Source organism: Myotis lucifugus, unplaced genomic scaffold (genome assembly GCF_000147115.1).
Source record: "Myotis lucifugus unplaced genomic scaffold, Myoluc2.0 scaffold_1784, whole genome shotgun sequence".
Lineage (NCBI taxonomy): Eukaryota > Metazoa > Chordata > Mammalia > Chiroptera > Vespertilionidae > Myotis > Myotis lucifugus.
In genome coordinates, this window is record NW_005872832.1 from 25,801 (window position 1) to 37,394 (window position 11,594).

Genomic DNA, 11,594 nt, shown 5'->3' on the forward strand with positions numbered 1-11,594 from the left:
CCTACTGAAAATCACACTCTTCTCGGTCTTCCGCCCCTTCCGCAAACATTGGGCCGCGTGGAGTCGAGAACACAGCTCAGGCTGAATGGAACTCTTTCTCTCTTGTGAGAAAACAGCAAACATCGTGGTGACCCAAATAATTCGAACAGCCTGGGGTCCGTGTCCCGTTAACCACAGCATCAGGAGCCTCTGGCTGTGGCAGTTGGCGAGAAGCCGAGCGTTAGAAGCGAGGGCTCTGCGTTGAGGACCTGAGCTCAGATTCTCGCTCTGCCTTTTACTTGGTATTTGAGTCCCGTAACCCTCTTGCGCAAGTTTTTCCTCATTTGGGAAGCGGGAGGAGGGCAAAAATCCTACTTCCTCCACAGAATTGTTGTGAGAAACCAAATGATCACCTGGAACGATGCCTGCCTGGCGCTAAATCAGCGTTCAGTAAGCGTGGGATGCGATTAGTAGGGCCTTTTTGAAATACGCTGCACTTCAAGGCTCATGCCTGCATTTAGTTGTAACTGAAACGTTCTTTCCATCTATTTTTCCTGAGCAGTCTTCCTGAGGCCGTTTCTGTCGGACACTCCCCGTTCCGAGGGGGTAGCCTTCCATTCCGACTAGATGCTTATGTTCCCCCCAAATTCACCCTTTGAAACCCTGCCCCCTGGCGTGAGGTATGCAGAGGTGGGGCCCCTGGGAGGCGCAGGGGTCAGGAGAGCGGATCAGCGCCCGGATAACAGAGGCCCCGAGCTCCCTTCCCCTCCCATCAGGTGGGGACACAGCAGGGACACGGCCATCCACGACCAGGGAGCGCCCTCCCAGGCCCGGGCCTCACGCTGACCTTGGACTCCCAGCCTCCCAGGACGGCCTGCGCCCCTCCCACCAGGGGAGTCTGAGCCCGCGAACTCCCAGCTCCCCGTGCAGACCCCCTCCCCCCTCAGCCTCTAACACCCTGCTCCGCAGCCCCGGGACTGGGGAGAATGGGTCCGGGTGGGGGTGGGGGGGTGGGGGCAGATGCAGGTTTGCACCCCCCTCCCTGGCGGCCCAGCCTCACAGATTCCACTTTTCCTCTCCAGCTCCCCAAACTGCCCGAATTCTGCTGCCTCTGCCCCGAGTGACCTCCTGCCCAGATCTGCTGCCTGGGTTCCGGGCTCCGGCCCAGGAGCTGATGGCCAGAGCCCCAGGGAGAAGTCCCTGCAGAGCGCTCCCCCCAGGCCTGTTGCTCAATCCCCTCCCAGCAGCCCCATGCTGTTTTGTGCACTTCATCCGGCTTCTCCAGCCGTCAGTGCGAGCAGAGCCTTCGCCTCCACGGAGACAGGTCCTGCCAGGCGCTCTGGACACCTGTTTCTCGTTTTCCTCGTTTGTTCTGCTGAGATGAGCAAATGGTGCCGTCAGCCAAGCGCCCACCTGCTGCCTCTCCACGGGCCGGGCCGTTGCCATGCATCAGCACCGTGAGCACACGGTCATCTGTGGTAAAAGCTTAGGAAGCCCTTGTAAGATTTAACATCACTATCTGCTCATACAATCTGCTTTACATGATTTTCAACCAGCCAACCGAGGCATTGGGGAAATGTAATTTTATTTGTTTTTTACAATATATTTTATTGAGTTCAGAGAGGAAGGAGGGGGCAGGGAGAGGGAGAGGGAGATAGAAACATCAATGATAAGAGAGGATCACGGATCGGCTGCTTCCTGCACGCTCCACACTGGGGATGGAGCCTGCAACCTGGGCATGTGCCCTGACCAGGAATTGAATCGTGACCTCCTGGTTCATAGGTTGACGCTCAACCACTGAGCCACACCAGCCCGGCTGATTTTATTTTTTTATAACTCACCTTAACTTCAGTCTTCAGCTCCCCTTTACTTCAGTGGCAGAAACTGAAGCTCAGCCAGGGTGGGGGTCTCCTGAGAGTTGTGTGTAAGTAACGAGGGGCTTACGTGGTGCGAAGCGTCAGGGTGGGGAGGGATCGAACGCTCGATGTTTCCTGTCTGTAATGCCCCCGCCGATGGGGCTTTGTGCTGTCTCCCACCCGGGGCCCAGCCTGGCATCTCCTGACCTTCATTCTTACCCTCAAGGTCGCGTTAGACCCACCGTTCTCTCCACGTACCACGTCCCCATTCTTGAATGCAAAGGAGGCTTTCAGGTGCTTCCCAGCCATCCCTGCAGTTGAAATGGTCCCAGGTGCCGGGACACATGCTCTATCCTATATAATAAAGAGGGAATATGCAAATTGACTGTCACTTCGTCACAAAGATGGCTGCACCCACAGCAGAGGCCAAGTTCCTGTAACAAGCCTTAACTGCAATCAGCAGGGACCTGAGGCTGTGCCCCTCCCAACCCTCCCCCCTCTCCGTGGGGCTTGACAGTGGACCTCAGCTTCCCCCCCACCTGGCAGGGCTTGACGGGGGGCCTCAGGCCATGCCCCCCACCCGGTGCCAGGCCAGGGGACCTGAGGTTTGCAACCCTGCCAAGCAGGACTTGACAAGGGTGGGACCGGCCGGGTCTGGATCTAGCCCAGTGATGGCGAACCTTTTGAGCTCGGCGTGTCAGCATTTTGAAAAACCCTAACTTAACTCTGGTGCCGTGTCACATATAGAAATTTTTTGATGTTTGCAACCATAGTAAAACAAAGACTTATATTTTTGATATTTATTTTATATATTTAAATGCCATTTAACAAAGAAAAATCAACCAAAAAAAGGAGTTCGCGTGTCACCTCTGACACGTGTGTCATAGGTTCGCCATCACTGATCTAGCCCAATGGGGGTGGGGCTGTCCGAGTCAGGGTGTCGGGCAATTTCGAGGTGCACGTGGGTGGGTGGGTGGGGACTTGACTCTGGGTCCCATGGTGCACCCCAGACTCTGACAGGAGGAAGATTTTCATATACATTTTACTAATTTTCTTTCATCTCCAACACTTCTATTATAGAGAAAGGGCAAATAGCAATATTAAAATATTTCCTCTAATTAATCCCCTTTTAATGTGCACAAATTTCATGCACTGGGCCATTAGTTCTTCTCTGAAACGTTGCTGCCTCCCTGAGCTGAGCTCTAACTCTTTAGGGTCAGCCGTCCGGGTGCGGGGGGAGCAGATGTAGGCGTCAGTGCTTCTGCCCCGATATTCTGCTTATGCCACAAGCCCTGTCAATGTTACTAAAGAAGTAAGATTCTGAAACAAAATCCTGGCGTCGTTTGCTTCTTGTAGTCCCAGGCGTCTCCTGAAGCAGTGGTCGCAGGTTAGCCTCGCGAAAAGGGGAGGTGAAACGCTGGAGGGAAACACGAAGCAAAACACTGACAGTATTTCACAAAATGACCGTCTACGTGTGAGCATCCATTCGAAACCCCTCGCTGACGTATTAGCCCCGTGTGTGTGCCAGGCAGCGTGCGAGGCCCCGACACTCACCCCAGGGGCCGTCCTCCCCTCGCCGCCTCCCGCCTCCCGAGCGACAGGGAGCACACGCAGAGGCGAGGCCGAGCTTCTGTTAAATAGGGCAGAGCGAACACGCCGGTTAGCCTCCCGCCCAAACTACATTCAAGTGGCAGCAAAGGGTTTTTTTCAGGGGAAACAATGGGATACTCATGAGTAGAGGCTGTGGCAGCCCCGGAATGTTGGGAACTGGGAGGCGGATGACTGGCAGCCAAACCGACTTCACAGCAGAACCAGCACGGGTATCGGGGGCTGCGGCAGGCCGGGCCGAGCCACGGTCTGGGAGATATTTAGAAACATCAGGGGCGGGTGTTGCAGTAGCTGCAGGCCTGTAAGGAGAGGAGAGGCGGCCAAACGTTCGCTTCCAGGCGAGTGTGGCGGAGGCCTCCCCTGTGGGGAGCTGGCTAAAAGCAGAAGCAAGGAAACAAGAAACAGCGGAACAACCAGCCAGACGCCGAGGGCAGCAGGATCTCAGTAATTAGTCCGTGTGCGACATGAGTTGGAAATCGCTGCCCTACAGGCACGTGTACCCATCCGTCCCAGCCACTTTTTAAATTGCTTTGTTTTAAAATATGAGCCAAGGGTTGCCAGCCCTTAATGAGAGAGTCTGTGCCAGGACAGACAGAGGCAAATCTAGCCAACAGTTGGAGGCTAGAAGGACCTACGGAGGGAGCAGAAGGAAACTTGCAGACAAGCCCACCCTGGGGTCAGTGTCCTCACGCGTAAGAAGAGACCTACTTGGGAAAGGACGCGTGAAGGCTGCAGAGTGGAACATTCAGAGAGCCAGGTTACATGCAACAGAGAGATCCCTAAGCCAGTGGGGAGACATCGGAGGAATTCTCCCAGAAAGCCAATCAAAAATAAAGGACCATGTTAGCGTGCAGGAGGCCCAACACCCTCATAAGCTCCAGAACCAGGGAAGGCAGGCAGAGAGGCACCGGATTTCTGAAGGATGGTTTCCCTGAGCAGCAGGAGCGCCTCTATCATGGAGAGCTCGCTCGGCGCCCTGCACATGCCTGCAGAGAGAGAAAGCACCCCAGGGCATGCGTGTGGCCTGTCAGAGCCTCGGGATGAAGGTCCCGCACTCCCAGAGGTCAGGGCCTGAGCTCCAGGCCAGAGGCACCAGGCTTCTCACCCTGCAGCCCCATGGGAGCTGGAGGCCGCGGTCCCTTAGACGTTCCGATGGAGAATGATTTCAGACCTGGATCTCGGTTCTCTGTCACATTTTCTGACAAGTGTGAAAGCCGATCAAAGACACGCCCGACACACAATTAAAAATGCCTTTACCCCCTTTTCAGGAAAACACTGGAGAATGGGATCCACAAAATACGGAAATAAACCAAGAAAAAAGAGGACCCAGGAAATGGGACCTAAAACAGGAATGAGGCGAAGGGCGTCCCGGTGGGCGGACCAGTCGTTCCAGTCCGCCTGGGCCCGCAGGGCGAGAGGTGGGGCTGTCAGCGTTGCAGCTGGGCCCACCCCTGGCAAGTGGGATGAATCGGTCGCCCTATGACCAGGATGGCAGCGAGGGGACTCCCACGTGGAGAGCTGGCCGCAGATATAGAACAACTGGACCAGACAGGGAGAGAGAGTGTGCCAGAGGGGAGGCCTGGGAAATCCATCCAGGGGAAAACACACACACGTCTGTGCATGTGTGTGTGTGTGTGTGTGTGTGTGTGTGTGTGTGTGTGTTTCCTGGTGAGTTTTTGGGGGAGAGTTTCAAGATAAAGAGTTGTAGGCACACAGTTGATGAAACCAGTGAGGGTAGTGGGACAACAGGGGGAACCAAGCCATAGAGGAGAGTGAGGTCAGAGCACAGTGACCCCACATGGCCCTTCGTGAGTGACTGTCCACGTGCTTGTCATGTGAGCACTGAGCATTGCTCCACACAGAAATGAGAGCAGCTGACATGGGGAGAGGGAGCCTGTGAAGAAAGCTCACAGGCCATTATCATGAGTCATTTCTCCCAAGGGATGGAGGCCATAGGTGCTATCCTAACGAGAAAAAAAAGAGGATGATGTTTGAAAACATGGACGCCAATTCCAGAAAAAAAAAAGTTTAAAATGTTGAGAAAGTCACCCAGCCAGTGGGGTTCAGTAGTTGAGTGTTGAGCTGTGAACCAGGAGGTCACAGTTCGATTCCTGGTCAGGACACATGTCCGGATTTCGGGCTCGATCCCCAGTGTGGGGCGTGCAAGAGGTGGCCGATCAATGATTCTCTCTCATCATTGATTTTTTTTCTCTCTCTCTCTCTCTCCCTTCCTCTGAAATCAATAAAAAATATTTTTTAAAAAGTTGAGAAAATCTACCTGGAGAATGGAAATTAATACTGGAACCAAGTAAGACAAGAGACTTTTTATTTATTTATTTTTTATAATTTAAATTTTTTATATTTATATTTAATTTTAAATATATTTTTATTGATTTTAGAGAGGAAGGGAGAGGGAGAGAGAGACAGAAACATCAATGATGAGAGAGAATCATTGATCAGCTGCCTCCTGCACATCCCCTACTGGGGATCGAGCCCACAACCCAGGCCTGTGCTCTTGACCAGAATCGAACCCGGGACCCTTCAGTCCACAGGTGGATGCTCTATCCACTGAACCAAACCAGCCAGGGCGACAAGAGACGTTTAAAATTGAAAACATATTAGAAAAACTTGACTTTTAAAATTGTGAACAAGAACATCTTTGAAAGAATGATCTCTCTATATAAAAGCCCAGTGACTGTTATGGCGGAACCACCAGAATGACTGGTTGCTATGATGCGTACTGACCACGAGGGGGCAGACACTCAATGCAAGAGCTGCCTCCTGGTGGTCAGTGCGCTCCCGCAGTGGGAGTGCCACTCAGCCAGAAGCTGGGCTCACAGCTTGCTAGCGCAGGGGCAGTGGTGGCAGCCTCTCCTGCCTCCACGGCAGCACTAAGGAGTAGCGAGCCAAGTGGTAAGGAGTAAGGGGTCCCAAATAGCAAGAGGGATGTCTAACTGCCGGTTTAGGTTAAACCGGCAGTCGGACATCCCCCGAGGGGTCTCAGATTACAAGATGGCACAGGCTGGTTGGAGGGACACCCGCCGCCCCCCCCCCCCCCGCCCATACACAAATTCATGCATCGGGCCTCTAGTCCTGTATAATAAAACCCAAGTATGCAAATCAACTGAATGGCGGGCCTAAGCTGGCAGGTGGACATCGTTCGAGGGATCCTGGACTGCGAGAGGGCTCAGGCCGGGCTGAGGGACCCTCCCCCAGTGCACAAATGTCGTGCACTGCGCCTCTAGTATATTTTGAAAAGAAGTAATTACAGTCCTGGCCAGTGTGGCTCAGTTGGTTGGGGTGTCATCTGTTACCAAAGGGTCACAGGTTCAGTTCCCTGTCAGGGCACATACCTAGGTTGTGGGTTCAGTCTCAATTGGGGGTTGTACAGGAGGCAGCTGATCGATGTTTCCCTCACATCGATGTTTCTCTTTCCCCCTTACTCTCTTTAAAATCAATGAAAAAAAAAGATGAACTACAGTCAGCAGCTTGTATTTCAGCTTCATTTATATAATATTTTATCATCATAACCTTTTAATTTTAATGTAGTCAAATGTGTTAGTGATCTTAATATCCTCATTAATATAGCACCAAAACACAATGTAGAGTGAAAGAATTGCTAAAGAGTCTGAATAGTACATCACTAATTATATGAAATTTGAAACATACCAAGCAATGCTGTATCTATTGCTTTTTATTAGATACATAAATAACTTATTAAGGAGGAATAATGATAATACTATTCTGTGTCTGAAACATTTTATCTATTTATTTTAAAATCTATTTAATGAGGTATTAATTATAAGAAGACTTAATTGGTAACAAAATACCTTTTTCACTTTTCTCTAGTTTAAGATGTTCCACAGTCAAAAGGAAAATCAACAGGCAGCCGCATACATGAAGGGAAGGCTTGCCCAGAGGAAGGCGCGTGGTCCTGGGGACCCTTAGAAAGCCCCTGACAGAGGGCGGTGCCCCCGGAAAGGCAATGGCATCCCGGCGACACCCCGAGGCACCCTTGGCGGGGGCGGCTGCGGGTGGCCAGGGTGTGGAGCTGAATTTCCCCGAGAAAGGACTGCTGATGTGTGCTGGGGAGACAGTGAACCCTACACACCGTGTCCCTCCCCTCTGGGCCTCAGTGTCTGTATTTAATTGGTAGCAGCTTGAATTCTGTACGTAAGAGGTTTCTCCCCACAGGAAGCCTTGGCCTCGAGCCACGGCTTTCCCCTTTTTGCCTTCCCTGCGCAGTGGGAGCGCCTGCGGTTACCTGCTGTAGTGCCAAACCTCTGCCCCCTTGGTCCTCGGCCCCGTGCGCCCTGGCTCACAGCTGTGAGCCTTGTCAAGTTTTCCCCTTTCCTCTTCTTTCTATGCTCAACCTCTCCTCCTCCACCCTGTGGGATTCCCAGACCCTGAGTCACGGAGCCCTCTGCCCACTGCCCTGGACTCCTCGCCTGCTGCCTGGCCTCTCCCTGTGTGTGTGTGGGTGGGGTGGGGTAGGGTGGGGACAGTCAAATGTGGTCCCCCCCTCCCCACCAAATCCAGATGGAGAGAGGGCACTGCTTGTGCTAAGAATCAGAGGGTAATGATCGGGCTCAGGGGCCGAGCAGCACTTTCTCAAGTAGTTCTTGGAAAATATTGGGAAATACTGTTTCACTTGTGTGATGTGAAAGCTCTCCCGGTTTGGTGTCCTGAATCCCCTGTTACATCTTCTAAAAGGGAGTTATCCATCCTTCCAAGCGGGAAACCTAACTTGGTTTTGGCAGCATGCACTATTTTTTTAAGTGTCTTTTTTAGATTGAGCTGAACATACCAATCTATTGATTATAAGCACAGAGTAACACAATCAGGTGTGAAGTTAAGTTAGAGGGGGGAGGAATGAAGAGGCTGGTGGGAGAGGTGCTTGGCAGGTGGCCAGGCGGGGGCCAGTGCAAGGCAGGAGCCTGTTGTTAGAATCTACCACCTTCCCCTTCCACGTGGTGGGCGGGGCTGCGAGGGAAACTGAGGGATCCAGGGACTGCAGGGACTGCAGGAGCCACGCATTAACCATGATGCTTAACCAGGACGGTGATGTGGGAGACAAAGTCACTCTGCAGCCCACACTCAAGGGATAAGGGGTTGCGCTCCACCTCCTGTGCCCCAGTGTGAGTTAATGTTGTGAAATGTGTGAGTCTGTGTTCAATTATAGTCATTCATCCTTTGCATATGGACGTCCAATGTTTGCAGCTGGTCTTGGTGCCCAAACGATGGGCAGGCTGGGCACGCCGGGTGCAGCTGGCTGTGGGTGTCCTGCCTGAGACCTGAGCAGCGGGCGGGAGCAGTGAGCCTGGGTCTGAGTGGAGGGGAAGTGGAGTGTCCTTTGCGATGGCCAGGCCCGCTGCAGGCTGGGTGACCCTGTGACACCGGAGCTGGAGCCGTGGCTCCACGAGGAATCCTATATAATAAAAGCCTAATATGCTAAGTGTCTGGTGGACCGGTCATCCATTCAACCAATCAAAGCGTAATATGCTAGTGATATGCTAAGGCCGCTCAACCACCCTCAATGCAGGAGCTGCCCCCTGGTGGTCAGCGTGCTCCCACAGGGGGAGTGCCACTCAGCTAGAAGCCAGGCTCACGGCTGGTGAGCGCAGTGGTGGTGGCGGAAGCCTCTCCCACCTCTGTGGCAGCGCTAAGGATGTCTGACTGCCGGCTCCTGGACTGCGAGAGGGTGCAGGCCGGGCTGAGGGACAACACCCCCCCACCCCCCGCCAGTGCACGAATCTCGTGCACTGGGCCTCTAGTCCAGGGGTGGGCAAACTTTTTGACTCGAGGGCCACAATGGGTTCTTAAACTGGACCGGAGGGCCGGAACAAAAGCATGGATGGAGTGTTTGTGTGAACTAATATAAATTCAAAGTAAACATCATTACATAAAAGGGTACGGTCTTTTTTTTTTTTAGTTTTATTCATTTCAAATGGGCCGGATCCGGCCCGCGGGCCATAGTTTGCCCACGGCTGCTCTAGTCCTTAACATAAATTCCCAGGACTCTGCTGTCACCCACTGAGTCTGTAGGCTGGGTGCCCTCCTGGACAGTCTTGCACCTTTTTTATTTTGTGTCCTCAGTGCCTGTCACAGGTCTGACACAATAAAGCTTTTGAGTGACTGCAGAAGTGCCAGGTCAAGAAGCAGTGCTCAGAGGCCCCGGTGAGGAGTGGGCTGGGAGGCAGGGCTGGGAAGCTGGCCTGTGGCATGGCCCCTGGGTCACAGAGCCTGCTTTCTGGTGTTTGAGCGGGTGGGTGGGGCTGAATCCTCAGCATGGAAATGAGGGTGGGGTGTGGTGGTGAGAGTGTTTGGACGGAGAAATTATCGGGATGAGCAATTGAGGCCAGCCTCCCTGTTATTTCTAGGCCTTAAACAAGCGAGCTCATCCATCCCCACCACCACCCGGAGCAGGAAAAGTCAGATCACTGTCCAGGCCGCGGGCTGGCCAGACCATAAAGCAAACTGTATTCCCCCAGAATGAATCCTCTGCAGCACGAGGCCCTGTCTGAGCACAGGCGTCTGTCCCTCTGGTGCCATGCTTCCCACAAGGCTTCCTTTGGACCCGCTCGCGTATCTTCCTCAGCGTTCTGAGGATCAGTGGTCTGCAGTTAACAGCAGCCACTGTTTTAAAATAAAGACCGCACACCAACCCCAGTGGATGCGTTCACCCGTCGCTCTTCCACTTAAAACACTCAGGGGGCAGGGACTTGGCCTCAGCGCCAGGCGGGCAGGGGCGGGCAGGGGCGGGCAGGGGCGGGCAGGGGAGGCAGCAACAGGCCAGACCCACCCGTTCTGTGCGAGGGCTGAGGACTTCCGTGGCTCCTTCCACTCACAGCCCCGAGAATCTTCATCAGGCTCAGAACATTCCGCCCTGAAGAGCCCTGTGAGAATCTTTCTTCCTGATTATTTACCCAAGACCCACAGTCCGGCCGCCCGCTAGGGAGGATGACTCATGTTTCACTGGATAAATGCAAATATTTTGAATAGAAACAAGGGAAGGACATCTAAAGCTAAAACCCGAGGAGCCTGCTTTTAGGTAATTTCTGGTGAGCACAGCGGTTCCGGGAAGGGGAGGTTAAGTTGCCTCCTTGTAGTTCAGCACTGTTGGCGCAGGCGGAGGTTCTGAACTAAATCTGGACCCATTTCCGGGCCTAAGGGCTCTATAGCCACTTAAATCTAAAGAGCAGGTAGGACGCCGCTACCTCCCGGGACTTAAAGGACACGCAGCAGGAGGCAGAGGCCGGGTGGTGAGAAGAGGCCGGGCGGGAACTGGAGAGGCCACCTGGGCGGGGTGCGAGCCGCTGGCCCACACGCTGCTCGGCTTCGCCTCCCTCCTCGCTGCTCCTCGGTCAGGGCCTCCTGGAACCTGTGCTCACACGCGCGAGCAAACGAGAACTTGCAGGCGAAGGACCAGTTCTCCATTCAAGATGACAAACCCCTTCCGTATCCCCCCAAGCAGAGTCTTGTCTCTGACGCGCAGCGTTCCCTGATCACAGGGCATCCGTCTCTTCGCCCCTAGTGGCCTCGCAGGCTTCTGTCCCGGGCGCGTGGCCACACCCTGTGCCTCCCCCGCACCGGAGTTGGCGCTGTCTCCCCAGCTCTGCCTTCTACCCCCCCAGCCTCGCCTCCTCAGGCAACCCCTGGTCTCTGTCTCATCTGTGCTCACATGGCATGTTGAGTTCATGGGGGACGACCGTCAAGTTTAAATGATATTACAGTCGTCGGCTGGTTCTGGAAAGGAAACGGACCCCGCAGAGCTTTTGAAATTTCCCTCCTAAGCCACCGAAGGCTCTCCATTTAAGAGCGGGCTACTGGCACTTAGAAAAAGAAAAAGAAAAGACTCATAACTTAAAATCAAGTTGGGAAGCGGCCCTCCAAGCTTCCCGCTTTTTCGATTCCAAGGTCAAAGTGTCCCTGGCGCAGTGACCGGCTGTCCCTGCAGAGACACCCACGCGCCGCGCCGCCCGAGCAGCCGGCTGGGGCCCCGGTTCCGCGGCCGCGGAGGCCAGGGAGTCCGGGACGGCTCCCCACGCCGTCCTGACCTGGGAGCGGCGACAATTGGGTTGCACCGCAGCCGCAGCCCCCAGCCCCCAGCCCAACCCCGCTGCCTGGCCGCCCCCCCACCCCAGGTGCAGG